Source organism: Amblyomma maculatum, chromosome 11 (genome assembly GCF_055883805.1).
Source record: "Amblyomma maculatum isolate TAMU_Amacu chromosome 11, ASM5588380v1, whole genome shotgun sequence".
In the NCBI taxonomy this organism is placed as follows: Eukaryota; Metazoa; Arthropoda; class Arachnida; order Ixodida; family Ixodidae; genus Amblyomma; species Amblyomma maculatum.
In genome coordinates this window covers 105306587-105323507 of record NC_139354.1, presented here as the reverse complement: position 1 = coordinate 105323507, position 16921 = coordinate 105306587, and the positions used below count along the sequence as shown (strand labels likewise).

At 43.7% G+C, this 16921-nt stretch overlaps 1 long non-coding RNA gene across 1 annotated transcript; it reads right to left on the bottom strand.

The window, feature by feature from the left end:
- Positions 1-7749: 7749 nt before the first annotated feature.
- Positions 7750-8292, bottom strand: LOC146174572 (uncharacterized). Its single transcript, XR_014702339.1, has 3 exons — positions 8169-8292; positions 7981-8085; positions 7750-7761 (listed from the first exon to the last, which is right to left on the bottom strand). It is a non-coding gene; the product is annotated as an uncharacterized LOC146174572 (long non-coding RNA).
- Positions 8293-16921: the final 8629 nt, after the last annotated feature.

The following is a 16921-nucleotide window of genomic DNA, read 5'->3' as shown; positions in this document are numbered from 1 at the left end:
TGCCATCACTTCCTTCAATTCCTCGGTTACTGATTGCGGCACAGCAGAAATGACTTTTTTTTTTTGGCATCGACGCAAGGTGCCTTGATTTTGCTCTCAGATGAAACGTCCGTCTTGACAATGTAGTCATGTGCCGCTAGCTGTTACGGCCCTCGTATCTAGAATGTCGTTCCCTTCCGCACATTAGCCTTACTGTCCCGAAGAGTCTTCAATGGGTCGCTATATATGGCTTGAAATGTGCCTTCAATGAGAATGTCCTTCTTTAACGCTTTAGAAATTTCTTGCATACTTTCGATATAGCAGATGAACTCATTAGTAAGTCACTGCAATCACCATCATTTATTGGCCTCCTTTTACCACTTCCAGCACAAGTGGTGTCATGAATATCAAACTATTTTTGATTGTTTTCATAATAAGCTAACTATCATGTAAAAATCTCAGTAAAACAAGGTTTGTTTGCAAAATTAAAACAACACATTGGTTAATATATTAATTGTAATAACATTTAACACTCAACCCTACAACGTTTACTTTGACTGTTATACTAATACTTTATATCATGCGAGAATTTTGCAATTTACATTACATTTTTATGAAATTATTTTCATCTTTGATGTTACATGGATGGTTTCGCATCTAGCGCTGAAAGACGGTTTTGCTGTTGCAGACGAGTTGTTATGTTAGCCTTCAAGAAGCTTCACTGCCCATTCAGTTTTTTTGATATTCCGATTCTTGTACAGGCTTGCGGAAGATTCGGACTAAAATGGACAAAAGTAGCTACCATATGCCACAATGTATGTCATATGCTTGTCGAACGTTTGCTGAGCTATAGTGTAAATATAATAAAGACTCCGTTCACATGTGTAGTAAATGACTACATGCCGCTGCAGCATCTACCTGTGTGCTTTCATTTCGGGGCTGTACTCGCCACGAAACCCGCGAGCGACAGCGCGAAACCAGGCAGAAGCCCCCCTGCCGCCGCTGAAGCAGACGCGGAGCGAACAGTGAGCAGGTCGCGCCCCTTGCGGCGGCGGAGAGCGTAACTACATGAGAAAAGTTCCCATTGTTCCCGCGGCGATTGAGAAGGCCGTAAGAAAGAGCGCGCGCTCTCCCTCGAGACCGGCCGTGGAAGAACTTGCCTGCAACGTCTCCTCAATTTCAATGGGCTCTGCGTTGCGCTAAGTCGCCGCTACGTGGCGCTAACAGACACCCAGGCAAAAGTTGGAATTGATGGCTGGAACGCATAAAAACGAATAAGATTAGAAGTATAAAGTAAACATATAGTAAATAAAATTATGAGGCAGTTGATGCATTAATAAAAGAAATCAAGATATAAAAAAGACAGAAGCTGGTGACTAGCGTTATCTACTAGTGACAATTTTATACCGTCACATAGCGGCGACTTTGTGCAACGTAGTATCGCGGAGCTCATTGAAATCGAGAGGACTTTGCAGGTATAGTGAACTAGAATACTTTCTAGCGGCGCGAAAGAAAACAAGCGTTTAGGGGTAGCTCGGCTGAAAACGCTGATTGGCCCAAAATTTGTGACGTCACAAGCAACGTCATGTGTCACGTGATATTTTATGATGTCATGTCCGGATGTAGGGCGCACGTGTTTTCCCTAGACTGTCCCTGGATTCCCCATGCTTTTCAGAGGCGCGACCCGGCGGCATGGCAGGCGGTGTCGGCGGCGCGCCGCAAGTACAGTGGCTCCAGATAGGTTATGTGAGACCTTGAGGTGCGGCGCCTTCTGGTGCCAAACCTCCTCCCATCTGACAACGGCACAGTGGCTCCGCAAGCAAACGGCAGCTGCCCAGTCGATGGCCGTCGGCGGAGAGGCACGAGGCCTAGCTTGCATGCAGTGCGGACACCGTGGAAACGGCAGCGACGTCAAATAACATATGCACGCTTCGAGCCGCGAAGAGGTTTCCGAACCAGCTTGTCACACCACACGAATTGCCGGGGGAAATCACAGTTTAATTGCTTTTCCTTTATCTAGATCTGTGTGAGACCTTTCGGCGACAAAAACAATCGAGGTTCGCCAACGCAGTGTGACCTGTTCGTAGGCCGGCCGGGCGAATTTTGCAGTTACAACTGCACACCATGTTTGCGGTGATTCCGAAGCTTCTGCCCATTTCGTATATTTGCAAAACGTCTCCTTGCAAAATAGCTTTCTAGGTGCGACGTCTTTCAGGCGTGCAGGCTGTCGGCAATGGTCGTCCGTCGCGTTGCCACGCGTCCCAATATAATTCGGTCTTTTTCTAAGCGAAACAGTTCATTATGAATTGTTTTAACCAGAAATGCGCTCGGTGACCGCTCTTATTGGCTAAAAAGGGCCTAATTTCCTCACTCCAAACTAATGCGCCCGCGAATGCATATGATGCCGGCCGGCAACACCGCGGCGCCGGCGCTATTATAAGCACATCCTAGCTGCAATAGCTAGCTAGTCGATGACTGTAGGGGGCAAAAAAAAAAAGTTTTGAGGACAAAGGGAATAGAGATACGTACTAGGTCATTCGACTCTACAAATTTTTTAGGTGAGAATTGTGATGCTGGGAGTGATATGCTGATTAGGAAAAAAAATCTATATAAGCTGTAGTATTAAAGGATGACCTCTCACTGTTTTGGTTACCCTGTTGTTAAAAACAATTAGGTGCCTAAGAATATCCTATTCTCATTTGGGCTATGATTATTATAAAACTATGTAAGTCATTTTACATTGATCAGGGCTTGTTTTAGATTAAGTTTAATAAAGCAAATCCCCATAAAGTCGCAATTAATACAACCAGATTTCAGAACATTCAGCCTCAGGATTTCAGGCTAACAAGAAGAAATGTTGTACATTGTTACTAAGGAGGTCATGTTATATATGGGTAACTATAGGAGCATTATAAGATGTATACTTTTTAAGTAGTACAGAACTGTGCGTAGCCTTTAAAAAACATGAAAATATTGCAGCGTATATCACATGAAGAGTAATGGCATCGTATGTTTTGTGTCAGCATATGTTTGCTGTCAAATTGAGATCCATGTGATGCATGCATATTTTAATGACTTAGTGCTTGTTCTAATGCAATGCATGGACCATTTCAGCTTGTCATGCCTTCGCATGTCTAATATTTAATAAACAGCATCTTACGTCTTCTGCATTTCTTTCACAGCAACAAGTTTTGCATCCGTCATATGTGTCAATTGTGATTTTTAACTGGACCTGTAGCCTGAAACAGACTGCTGACTGCCATCACAAATTTGTTTGTTATATATTCAAACACTGCATTTATTTTTGTTCATAAAGACATTGAAATGCTTTAATAACATTCATTGCCTTGAGTAAATGTTTGTCATTCGTTACATTGATTGCTTGCAGTCCAGAAATTCTTTACATTCTTATTTGGCTATACCTTACACTTACAAACACATATAAAGTTATATATGTGCTACACTATTTTTCCTTCCATTTAGTATCTCTTTCACACAACCTCAGAGTTTAAAGACAATTATTTATCAAACACTTGTGAATATATCTAAGTGGACACTTTTTTAATTGCACAATGATGGCATAATGCAATGAAGAATAAGTTGATGTGGTCCACCACTTCAGTTTGCAAAATACTTATGAAAGAGAAAGGTAGCATGCACTATAGCCAATTTTTAACAAAATTTTCTGGGCATATGCCACCTTTTATGCAACTCATATGTCAACAGCAAAAAAAAAAAAAAAGCTTTCTTATACATTACTAAGGTGCAGAGATGAGTAAAACGAGTATTTGCTTAATTTCGGGCTGTCCAGACATTGTGGGATTGCTTTTCAGGATATAAAAAGGCATTTTCTTAGCATAAAGGAGGGGTTAGAAACCTTGCTGACCCTATAGGGGTGTGAGGACTGCACTGGGTGCAGTGCTCAGGAAAGTGTGGCTGGCAATGGGGGGGTGAGAGGGTGGTAATGCAAAGAGAAATGAGTAGGCACGGATGCTTTTTTAGGAAGTGCAGTTAGAGAAATATATGCAAGGCAATTCACATGCTGCAACACTGTGGGCCTTAAGTTCTTTTCCTCAAGAGAATGCTTTCTCTCTTTTGTTGCTGTAAGAGAAGGTTATTGTTAAAATGAGAGATACAAGTCAGTCCATCATGAAATCAAACCTGACGACCCCCACTATCACTCCGCTGCTGAAGACCACTTTGAGAGTTATTGTATTCTGTTAGCAAGGCATCACTGCTCATTGGTACCTTTTTTATTTACATGGAGGCTACAGTAGTCTGTGCCATTGCTTTTCTATGTTGCTTGCACACCTATAGCATGCAGTATCTGAAGTAGTAAATGCTGCACAATTTCATTTGCAGACAAAGCACCTATACCTTGACAAAGTGGTGGCAAAGATGGATGATTTAAAGCTCTTTCTCAAAGATGATGTGTGGCCACAGTGTGCAAGGCTATTGAGCAGAAATTCATAAAATCAAATGAGCTCAGAATATCAGTAGACAGGCGCCAGAAGTTCAAAAAGAGTATGCTAGGGGAATGTGTCTGAGGTTCAGGGTTTTCATTGCAGGAAGAAAATAAAAGGGGTGATGTTTGACTGCACTGGTAGATTTTATGCCGAGCTGTGCATTAAATCAAAAGCGATTTTAGAAGCCTGTCCTCTTGAAGTGAAGAGATTTCTTTATTCTACTGAGGGACCTCTCAAGCCTTAAAGTATGTATTCCGAAGCTTACATCCTTCTACGACAAGCTGTCTGATAGAACACATTTCATTGAAATGCCTTGGCTGAGGAGAGACCTCAAATTAAAGTGGAAAGCATTGGACTCGAAGAGGCCAACAGTTGGGCAGTATTGGAGTTCCCCAGACTGAATTTTCTAGAGCCTCTCCCCAGCCTGCAACTATTCCTAATATATGAGTGTCTGTTGTATCCTGTGAGAGGAGGAGGTTGTGTCCTGTGAGGAAGAGGACCTATGATGGGTCAGTGCACGCTTTCAGATTATCATCTCTCGTAAGTGAGCTGGCAAAAAACATTGATTTTGACAAACCGAGTAGTAGCTTTCAAGCCTTAAAGACTGGAAAATGAAAATGTTGGCATGTCGGGTTTTTTTTTTTTGCTTTACGCTCTTTAGATCAACACCAGCTTTCAAAACAAGATTTATAATATCTGAAATTAGTTGCTCAAAGCAAGATGACTTCAGTGTTTCCCACTTTTTGTACACAAGCGATTTCTATAATTGATCGAGGGGTATGCTTATTTCATTTGTGCGGCAGGCTTAATTATGCACTTGTTCCTCTGCAAAATTTGTCTTTTACAGCGTAGTTGTTGAAGGCCTCAATTATGACTGCTCGTTTGTTTTTGTAACTTCAGTTCTCTTCTGTGTGTTCGAGTTGTCCTTTCACTATTAGCATGCTTACTTCTCAAATGGCATTTCTACGCCCATATTTGCATATGAACGCTCAGTCAAACATTCTAGCTGGTTCGCATTTACTTTATTATTTGCCACTGTGGCCGATGTAATTGCAGTTGTCTTGTGCATGTTCAAAGCTTTCAACAGTCCTCATGAAGAGTTTTTGGAAGCATAAAAAATATGAACTGGAATACAGCACATTGGCCAGTTCTCAAGGCTTTTGCTGGCACTGCGCTATGCCTGATGTAAACGAAATTGTTCACAATGGCACCGTGCTATAATCCTGGTCGCATCTGACACTTTGCCACTTTTTAGTTACTGTGAAAGTTTGCAATTCTTGTGGTTTTTATATGCACTTTTATTTGAGTGGTCCCAATCTAGAAATTCATGTCAAAAACCTCTACTTAGTTCTTCACAAATGCACCTTTCTTAAGAAAAGAAAAAATATGACATATGCCCCTCGTAATATAGCTTATTATCAGTTGTGGGGTATGCTTGTTACTTTGAAGTCTTAAGAAATGAAGGAAAAAAAATGCCAGTAATAAACACACTATTATCAGCATACATGATGAGCTGAACACTGTTGTCAATATGAATTATGTCTTTTATGTACAAATTCAGCAAAAGTGTACCTAATACTCTTTTCATTGAGGTACTAAACAAAATATTTAAAGGATGATTGTTTTTGTTACTGTTCATCTGATTCCCTGAATGGGACTTGATTCAATTATTTCCAATACCTTTGCGAGTGCTGGTAATTCAAGAAAATATATCTACGAACGTGTGCTCTATGCTCTAGCAGATTTCATAGAGTTCCCTGATAGAATATTGAACTTTTATATTAGCATTGCATGTTAATTGGATGTGAATCATGATGGAAAATAGCGCGAAAGTACACGAAGGACGGTCTTACTTCCTTCCGTCCTTCGTGTACTTTCGCGCTATTTTCCATCATGAATGTTAACCAACTCGCCCAACTTTCGGCATTACTTAATGTGAATCATGTTTGATGTTCACAAATTTTGCATGCCATTTCCATAATTTCGACTCCCTTAATGTACGAAATGTTGGCACAGAGCTGAACTGTTGCCATTGAATTGGACTCCAAATTGTTGACTGGGGGCCAATATCCAAGTTGGAAATGGTCATTTCTGATTTTGATTTGGCCTCAACTGTTTTGTTAAACTTGGAACAAAGCCATACTGCCGAGGTGCAACCCATCGGTACGTGGTTCGGCTAGAGCAGCTCTTTAGACACAGTGACAGACACAGAGACCAATGACAATTTTTATTTAAGAAACAGTCTACAAAAGTGAACTGAAAACATGACAGCCCCTCACCCCATACATGGTTACTATACAAAGGCACACTGCACTTGAACCTTGTCTAGGACGAATAGCGCGTAGGATGCTTTCGTAAAAAAAAAAAAAAAAGAACACGGTGTTGTACACAGCATCGAATCCAGGTGCGTACACTTCTGCCTTTTGCCGTGCTCTCGAGTTAAGTGATCCTTGGATGGCGACTATAACCTTCGAAATGTGATGCATTTATAAAGAAAAATACACAGCGGCACAAAGCCGCGGTGTATATTGTAGCCTATCGCGAGGCCTATAGTTTGTCGTCACTGCAGCACTGGAAAGAACGACGCTGGCCACGTGCTAGCTCCAGCAGCTGTGGAATGCACGAGGTAAGTGAGAATCAAGCAGTACAGTACTTTATGAAGCAACATTCAAGATGATTATGCAGTTGTTATATAAAATGTCGATACTTCCATTAACATCGCTGAACAAAGCCGCACCACACTGAGAATACTCTAGCTGTTAACCCTGTTGTATGGGCTTAGTTAGCGTTCGTCGCGGCAGCAGAGTGACGCTTGCCACGTGTTCTGCAGCTGCTGCACGAAGACTCGGAAGAATGCATGAGGGAAGCAGGTAATAAGCACTGTAGCACTTTATTAAATCAATTTGACACGATTATGCATGCGTGTATTTACGTATAGCCTGGTAAAGAGGCCTAGCGCGCAAGTTATTTTGGTCGCCGCGACGATTGATACGAAGCCATATGCAACGTAGAGAGGGAAGAGGAGTACGGGATGTTCAGGTCTGCGGTCTGCCAGGAAACATTGGGGCGGCCCTGAAAAGGGCCGTTTGGATGCGCAGCGACGTGACGGCGTGGCGAACACAACGCTCTGCACTCGTCCGTGGCCTTTTGCCGTGCACCGTCAACAGTGGTGCACTACGTCGTACACAGTTCAGTTCAGTTCAGGCGTTCAGTCGTGTCCGACTCTTCGTGCCTGGTTATATGCTGCCCTGGATGCTGTAGCGATGCTTCCACTGTAGACATTTACGAGGGTTGCCGCGATCCCTTACATGGGCTGCTGCGTACAAAGAAAATCCTCGGCATCTTCGCAGCATACAGGAAACGGTGCTGTAAACGAGTAGAAAAAAGTTGCATTATGAACATAGCGATTTGATGAATGCGCAACATATTACAAAACTTTCGACAAAGAAATCTGCGTTCTTGTATCACAATCAGGGTTGAGAATGCGCACGGCAGACGTGCGCCTCAGCATAGCAGTCAGGCAGCGGTTAGTTGCCGACGGCGGATGTTTTCGTGGAGGTCTCCATAGCCGTGGCAGATTTTTCTTTTTTTTTTTGAACACGAGGAGCGTCCATGCCACGAGCTGCTGCTGCACGAGGTCCTAGAAGCACGTGGGGAGAGATAAGCGACACAGCACTTATAAATAAGCAAAATGCGAGATAATTTTGCGCAATTTATACTTACCTTGACGGTGCTTGCGATCTCCCGCAGGTCGTCGCCATTATCAACGTCATTCCGCCCAACGTACAGCACGGATCGGCGTGCCGAAAGCCCATTCACGTAAACGCGCAGGCCCGCCATCGTCGAGCACCTCCCCAAGCATCCTTGGCCGACCATTTACCTGTGGCCGACGTTCGGAAAATGGTCGGCAGCCTACTTAGTCGGCTAGTAAACCACGGCAATGCGTCGGCCCGACTGTTGAGGCGGTACATTGAAAAAAGGTTATGAAGAGCACGACTGCTACTTTTTTTTTTTAAATTTGCCTGTTACTCGGCTTTGGTTTTTCGCGATGTTATGTAATTTGCGCTTAGTATGGAACAAAATGATACATGCTATTTATTGTAAATGTTTTGTTACATTAATTAATGCTATTGTTTGTTTAACTTGTCGCTCACATTTTTAGTGAACCTTATAGCTGTTAGTAAAATTATTTACCGAGTTCTGATAAACAGCACGCCACAAGGTGACCGCGATTTCATGTGTAGATCATGTCATTATACATTATACTGTTTGCTTATTACGAAGCGCAGCTGTAGGTGATGTAACATCAGTTATATTTTTGGCGCACAAGCTCCCGTACACCCCATTTAGCCCGTATCACTCACTGAAATTCGCTATATGGCAGCTGGGCACTTGAGTAGACGCAACTTCGCATTGTAAGGGAGGAGAAGGCTATTGTGTAAAATAAAAGAAGCGGACAGAAGAGAAAAAGCACGCGGGGGGCAGAAATTATGCGTAGGGCACTGGCAAGCCTTGGCCGCGGCGAACGCTCCAGCAGGCAAGCAGAGACAAATTCTAAAAACACTACTTCGCAGCAGGAGAAGAGAAATGCGTACACGGAGGGAGACTCGGACGAAACAAAACCGACCTCACGCTCGGACGTTTCGAAGGAAGGGCGGAAAAGAGGGGGAAAATGGGAAGGGCGGGGCAACTGTGTCACCCCCGCAGCTCGAAAGTTGGTGGCGAGCGTTCCTGACTGGGCGAGAGAAGAAATGTATACACGCCGACTTTGAAGAGAGCATGCAGTTTTGTGGTATTTGTATACTATTTTTGAAAGAGCTCTTTTCGAACAAAGTTGTCTTACGATCAAATACATGAAGAAAAAAAAACGAAGGAAAATGATTATTGTCCAGGTTATTAATCGCATACTGTTTTTCTCAAAACAGTCTGGTAAAGCTAAGAGCCGCGAGAAAACAGGCCAGCGTCCTTGTCATTTGGTTTTGTTTCTTTGCGTGTGGCCCATTCATCCTCTTTTACGACCTGCCGGGGTGGGACGGGCGGCTCTTTTCATTTTTTTTTTTTTCGGAAGTCGGAGGGGCGCATTTTCGCAGCGAGCGGTCCGATTCTACACCGCAAACTAACCCCCTCTCCTCCCCCGCTTCTTGTCAACAGTTCTTGGAAGACTCGGCAGCTTGTGCTCGTGGGTGCGTGCGTGCTTTCAAGTTCGTTGCAGAAGTGTAGAGCGCGACCAAGAGACGATCTCGAGCGCGCGAGGACGCTGTACGTGCGAACGAAATGTTGGAAGTGCAAGCGCGTTTTCCAAAGTTGCGCGTTATTACTTAAAATTACAATACAGTCAACTTTGTTACCTTCAATAACTAGGCGCTGGACAACCAGACCTCTTTTTCATTCGCATTTATATATTGTCAGGACAAGTGACTGTAATAGTTTTCAACCGCTGTATCCTTTCAGTAACTCCGCCAAGCCATCCTGAAGTAACGCGCTCCTCCGGCGCGTTTGGACAAAAAAAAAATCGAAGATGCTCCGCTTTTTCTGTTTTTCTGTTTGTTTTTTCCTTTTTTCTTTTTGCTCAATAATGGGAGTGTGGTTTCATAGGAACGATACAGTTGATTTTTATTTATTTTATTAGTATTTCGCTTTTGTTTTACAGATTGTTTTGAATTATGGCTTCTATATTTTCTTGCTTGTTACTGTCCACTCCTGGTCCGCGAGAGACATATTTTCTCAACGCATCCTGCATATCAATATGAGTTTGAGACCCCTATGTTATACAGAGTGATTGAAAATTAATAATATTTATTGAGAGCTACACGAGGTACGCGCAATAAAAGAAGCTAATTGAAAAGAATTCTTTCCTGAAGCAGCTGCCGCAATTTCGGGTTTTTGTTGTGGCTTCAGACTAATAATATGGAGAACTTTTAGTTTTAAGGCGTGAACATGTATCGGAAGGGATTAAAGCGAATTATCTGTCGTACGTACTAAGCCGAGAGATCGCTTGTAGAATAGCCCTGCATGTGGAAGGAATGCTGCATAGGTCCAGAAACTTAAGACTTCTGCTTGAAAAGTACCGGGATAAGAGAGTAGAAACGATCATGACGTCATAGGCGTGAACTTCAACCATTTACTTAGCAGGGAACCAAAGAAATCTTATTGATAAACATGGAAATAGCAAAGCACACTGGGACAATAAATAATGTTTCAGTAAAACAGCAAACAGTACCGAACATATAAGGTAGCGGCAAGAAATATATAATGCAGTGAGTTTCTGGTCACACGTTGTATATCAATAATGCGCAGCTGCAACAGGACTCCCTCGGGAGCTCTGACCACTTAACAAATTTCCAGACAGTCGATTGCTCGATCCTTTGTGCTCACACATATACGCGTGAGCCGCAGGCTTGCGTCTTTCAAGACAAGAACCGAGTTCAAATCACTTCGATGTACAAGTGACCTTCCTGAGTTTGATGTGCCGCGTCAACAACCTCCGGATAAAGCTTTGCTCTCCAAGAGCTAACAGATGGCTATATCTAGGTGAGACGCACTAGCATGGGGAACAGTAGACAACGGGGTCACCGAAAGAATACGATCGACCGCGTTCCTATTCTGCCAAATGATCAATCCCACGGACTTCACTACACGTTGTTCGAACGCTTCGCGCGGCCTTCCACTGTGCGACGAAAAAGCTCACGGCGCTAGGCAGCGGAATGTCCAAGCTGCGACACAGTCCTTAAGGACACGTGTGTGAGACTCGACCTGACCAAAGTTGATACAGTGCAGATCAATATGCCAGCTGTAAAGCCTGTTTAATTTGGTGGGGATCGAATACGCCACACTCAGTGCGCCACCGAAAGTCTCTTAGAGCATGCGGGAGATTGGGTGCAACAGGCGTCTCCCACTTCGCATACCTTTGGCACATATGTGTAGGGGCGCAGAATAGCAGAGCGCTTCGCAGAGATTAGATACTGCTATGGCTATCCATGCTCCGTCTACGAACATCTCCTCTAACTATGCGAACACGTGCGCCTGCTTCCCCTGACCATGCACTACAAACATCTGCCTTCTACTTCCAAGCCAGTATAAAAGTTAAGGCCGCCCAACGTAACCTATGTGATCCACTAACTCGGATACCCAATAGCGCACAACAAAGGGCATAATGAAGACAAGGCGGAACCCAAATAGGCGCCACCACCTAGCTATAGTGAAAATATAATCAAAGTAGATTGACTTTGCAAGAGGAATACACAAGAAAACACGTGCTAAGCCATGCAGGGTCGTATCATTGGGAGGCTGGATCAATAAACAATCAAGGAACACAGATGTGGGAAAGTTGGCACCTGTGTGCACTAGGCTTTATCAGAAGTATCGCGCATACGTTAATTAGCTATAACTTTAGGATGAACAAGATGTCCGAGATTATTGAGTTAATATCTATCCCTAGTGTGACTATTGTGACTCATGCACGTACGCACGCACGCACTTACGCACGTCTGCAGTCGCACAGAGTAAATTGTTCCACGACCTTACACAGTGGTACGATGGAATAGTTAATAATAATTGAAAGAAGGAAATAAAAATTAGGGGGACGCTCAAGCTTCCCCTTAACGTTTGACGGGATACAACGCCTTCTCATTCTTCTCTCTATCTCTCTATTTCGGTGGACAACCGCAGTTAATTGCAAATTGGTTATAGGAAAGTAAAGGCGCAGCATCTGTCACAGATCCCGGTGGGAACCTGGACCGCATCTGCATATTTACTACCACATTTCGAATATTTCAGACAAAACTCGACGATACTCAAGCGAAAACCGGGTTAGCGAGGTGGCTTTTGGACCAAATGAGCTGTAACGCTTCGCATATATATGCTGCACTCTCGATAGACGAAACTCGGGTATATTGCCGACATGAGGATAAATGGAACAGCTTGGGACAAATATTTGCCCGCCTCAGTTAAAACACGGGGATTAGGAAAGCTTTATTCCTTATATATCAATATGCCGAGGCCGACTGTGTTTATCCAGAACACAAATGTGGTCCTGATAGTTTTCAAATAAAAATGAAAGGCACGCAAAGAGCCGATCGCCCGGACGATTCGCCTGTCGAACGTAACTTCCTGCGAACACAAGCATTGTGCAAAAAGTAACATTTGGTTCTTTTGAGAAAATTCAAAGGGATTGCGTTTTGAGAATCCCGTGCAACGTGACGAGGATCGATCGGTTCCTGCACCAGTGGCGGTCTACATTGTTAAATTCTTCAACGTCAGCCTCACACGCAGAAATATGGTATGAAATGCCAGAATATATATAAAGTTCCTCGAATCCCCTTTTCCCCAGCCGCGTATTCACTGCTGCTATAATATATCATTAAATAACATTGTCCATATCAAAGTAAAGTCTCCTGCAATACCGCAGGTTTCCCCTCTACATTCCATGAGGCAGTCGGCTTAGCAGGAGAAAAGTGGAAAATTCGTATCATTGAAACAGCTATTTTTATGCAACATTGAGTTATACCGCGTGCATGATATATATTGACACTATATCATTTGAGCCTGCTGATAGAAATATACATTGCGCAACAGGAGGTGAAATTAACTGTTATTTATACATATTTTGAAATAACGCTTTAACCGCGCGCTAATTGAGCCGCGGCGGGTATGGTACACTCTGTGGTTGATCGCGAGTTGTCATGAACTTATGCTTGAATTTGTGAACTGGTAGGCGCTGATTGTCTGTTTGAAGCATACTTAGTATTAAGTGCCTAAGATTTGCGCGGTAACTGCTATGAACCTACGAATGTAATTGTCCATTTTTTTTTATGGTTAAATGGTAACCTCTGAATTTAAACAACCTCATCATAAAGTTAACCTATAACATAACTCTAAGCAAACCCACGGTAAACCGAAGAGATCACGTGCCTTTAAGGTTTATATGTTAACCGTAAATTACTTTTGCCAGTGCCCTCGAAACCTATCAATCCTAAACGCCCTTAAATTCGTTTCGCAGCCTCCGTGAGTTTACATTTCGTACGGGGTCAAGAAAAGAGGCGGTGAGCTTTTATGAGCTTTCATCCGGATCCGGTGCACTTCGCCCTGCGACCTTCTACTGATTTTCATGCATCCCTAGAACAAATGGACAAAATATATTTTTGTCAGAAACTTGCAGCAGTTACTATGTGATTCAATCGTTATTTACCAGCTTGAGCTCGAAGTCACGGGCTTTAGTCGAGCTGCAGAAGCCGCATTATGATGGAAACCAAACGCGAAAACGGAAATGTGGTTTGCGATTAATATGACAGCCCGAGGGACTCTAAATAACCCACGTACTGCTTTGGGAAGTATAAATCCGCATGGACTATGTAATCTCTGCAAAAGCACTCATAATATACAGTGTTCTGCAACTTAACCGTCTTGGAAAAGTTTCCAAGACGGTTCCGATAAAGTTACTGAACACTATATACGTAGCCAGGTCTTGCTATTTTGGCTAAATGAAGCTGCAGGTGTTCTACTGCCCCACACTTGGTTTATGTGGAAGATATTCGGTTAAAAGAACATTACATACATTCACTCCAAGCCATATTTTTTTCATGCAAAGAACTACAGCCGCTGGTATCAAGACGGGGGTTCTACAGAAGCCGTAGAAAAAAGAAAAGAAAAGAAACTACCTCGACGCTTCTTGAACGACGAGGGAGGGGGGGGGGGGGAGGGGGAGTACGTGAAAAAGAAAGAAAACTGCTTCTCGCTGCGCGGGACCCGCTGCCCCCCATCGGCCCATCTCTTTTCCTTGCGGCAAAGCGGAAAGAACCACGGGGAGGCGAAAGGCATCGAGGCACCCTACCGCGGGGGGCGACAGGAATGCCGAAGCAGAGAGAGATAGCGCGAAAAAAAAAAAAAAAAAAGAATTGCATGCACCGCACACAGGGAGATTCTCGCTGCTTTTTGCAGCTTCTCTCCCCCCCTCCTCCCTTCTTGAGGTCACATGTCCAAATGGCGGGAAAACACATCCCGCGCGAGCTAAGATGCGCGGCCGCGGCGTCACTCAGTCGACGGCCAGCCTCCATGTGGGCGCGATGCGTACTGCCTAATCTTATCCACGGCCGGTCTCGAGGGAGAGGGCTCGCGCTCTTTCTTACGGCCTTCTCAATCGCTGCGGGAACAATGGGAACTTTTCTCCTTGAGCTACGCTCTCCGCCACCGCAAGGGGCGCGACCTGCTCACTGTTCGCTCCGCGTCTGCTTCAGCGGCGGCGGGTGGTTTTTGCCTGGTTTCGTGTTGTCGCTCGCGAGTTTCGTGGTCAGTGCAGCCCCGAAATTAAAGAGCATAGAAGGTAGATGCTGCAGCGGCATGTCGTCAACGTACCACACGTGAACGGATATAAAAAACAGTGTCGTTCAGCAAACGTTCGACAAGCATGGCATACATTGCAGCATGGTAGCTACTTTTGTTCATTTTAATCCGAATTTTTCCCAAGCCTGTGCACGAATGGAAACAAAAAGAAAACTGAATGAGCAGTGATCACATCGAAGCTTCTTCAAGGCTAACATGACAGCAACTCGTCTGCAACAGCAAAACCGTCTTTCAGCGCTAGATGCGAAACCATTCAGGTATCACCGAAGATGAAAATAATTTCATAAAAATGTAATGTAAATTGCAAAATGCTTGCATGATATAAAGTATTAGTATAACAGTCAAAGAACGTTGTAGGGTTGAGTTTTAAGTGTTATTACAATTCATATACTTTGCAATGTGTGGTATTATAAACATTATTTTAATTTTGCAAATAAACATTGTTTTAATGAACTTTTTACATGATATTATGCTTAATATGAAAACAAAAAATGGTTGATATTCATGACACCACTTGTGCTCGAAGTGGTAAAAAAAAGGCCAATCAATGATGAAGGTGATACTCGATGCAGTGACTTACATATGAGTTCCCCTGTAATACCGAAAGTATGCAAGAAACTTCTAAAGCCTTAAAGAAGGACACTCTCACTGAAGACTCATGTCAAGCCTTATATAGCGACAAATTGAGGCTCTCTTCGGGAAAGTAAGGTTAATGGGCGGAAGGGAATGACATATGCCAGATGCGAGGGCCGTAACAGCTAGCGGCACATGACTATACATGACTACATTGTCAAGACGGACGTTTCATCTGAGAGCAAAATCAAGGCACGAAAGGAAGTGATGGCATCTCCTACCATCCCATTTTCCACTGTCACATATTCCGGTTCACCTTACGTAGCTGGATATATCGTTTAGTTAATCAACTTCGGGTCTGACGCTTGCGCTATTCTTCTTGAAACTAGCGAAAGAAGCAACCCCATGTAGTACGCTCTTCTACGAGGACAATGTTCTAGTGGACTGCATTATCCGAAACCAGAGCTTGTTGCCCTATTGGACAAACCTTTTTTTTTAGAAAAAGCTGCCGTGCACCTACTACACACAAATGTTCTCGAAGTACTCAAGGTCCTGATTCAGTCTGCATTTCAGAACTCAACACTGAGTTGCCAGAAAGGAATTGACAACAGCTATGTTATTAGGTCCGTTTCTTTGATATTTGAAAAATTTCTCAGAATTCTCCTCAATTAATTGTACCAGGAAAGTGACAGATAAGACCGAAAGGCCAACTCCTTATGTGCACAAGCCGTGCAGGAAGATTTTGAGCCTGAATTTTCTAGACGCAGGTCGCATTTTGATGAATTGATGAACATATAGTGCAATGTAAAACTTTGAAGGAAAATTTTTTTATTGTTTGCTGCTCTTTTCGATTCTGCTTAACTGTTTATGCCCATTTCATTGATTAAAAGTAGTCGCGAGACTACATATACATCTTCGGTCTTTCAACCGACTGATACGTTTTGAACGAAGCTAGAACAGCCCAGTCCACTAGACAAGTGAAATTTTTACTACATGGGTAAATTTTTGTTATTTACTCTGAATCTGAGACGCGCCATGAATTTTTGCCGGTGCCTTCTGATCTAAACGAAAACGGTAGCGGCTGACAGAATCTCCACCCAACAGTTCACCATGCACTCACGTCAGGTCGCGCTACACCTGCTTAAAACATTCAAAGGCAGATTGCATAGCCTGGTAAATTTATTTTTGTACAAAACTTTGAGGCAAAAAATGTTGAAGTGTACCCGAAGCTTCATTCGACCGTGCACGGCCGCACTGACGAAGGAGCGCGCGTGAGCGGATTGTTGACTGTATTTTATTCCTCGTACACGATAAATGTTCGATGTTGATGACGGACTTTGTATAAACCATAAGGGGCGAAATGTCAGGACCTGCCAGTTGCAATTGACGCGGGCGAAGCTAAAAGCGAGCGCGCGTTTCCCTTGCGCGTGAACGGCTGTAGCGGAGGAGCAGCAGTGGGGCGGTGGCGACCCCACCGAGGCGCGGCGGGCGGTTGAAACAGACCCCATTGGAGAGGCCGTAAGAGAAGAGAAGCGCTCTCTCCCTCGAGACCGGCCGTGTCTTAT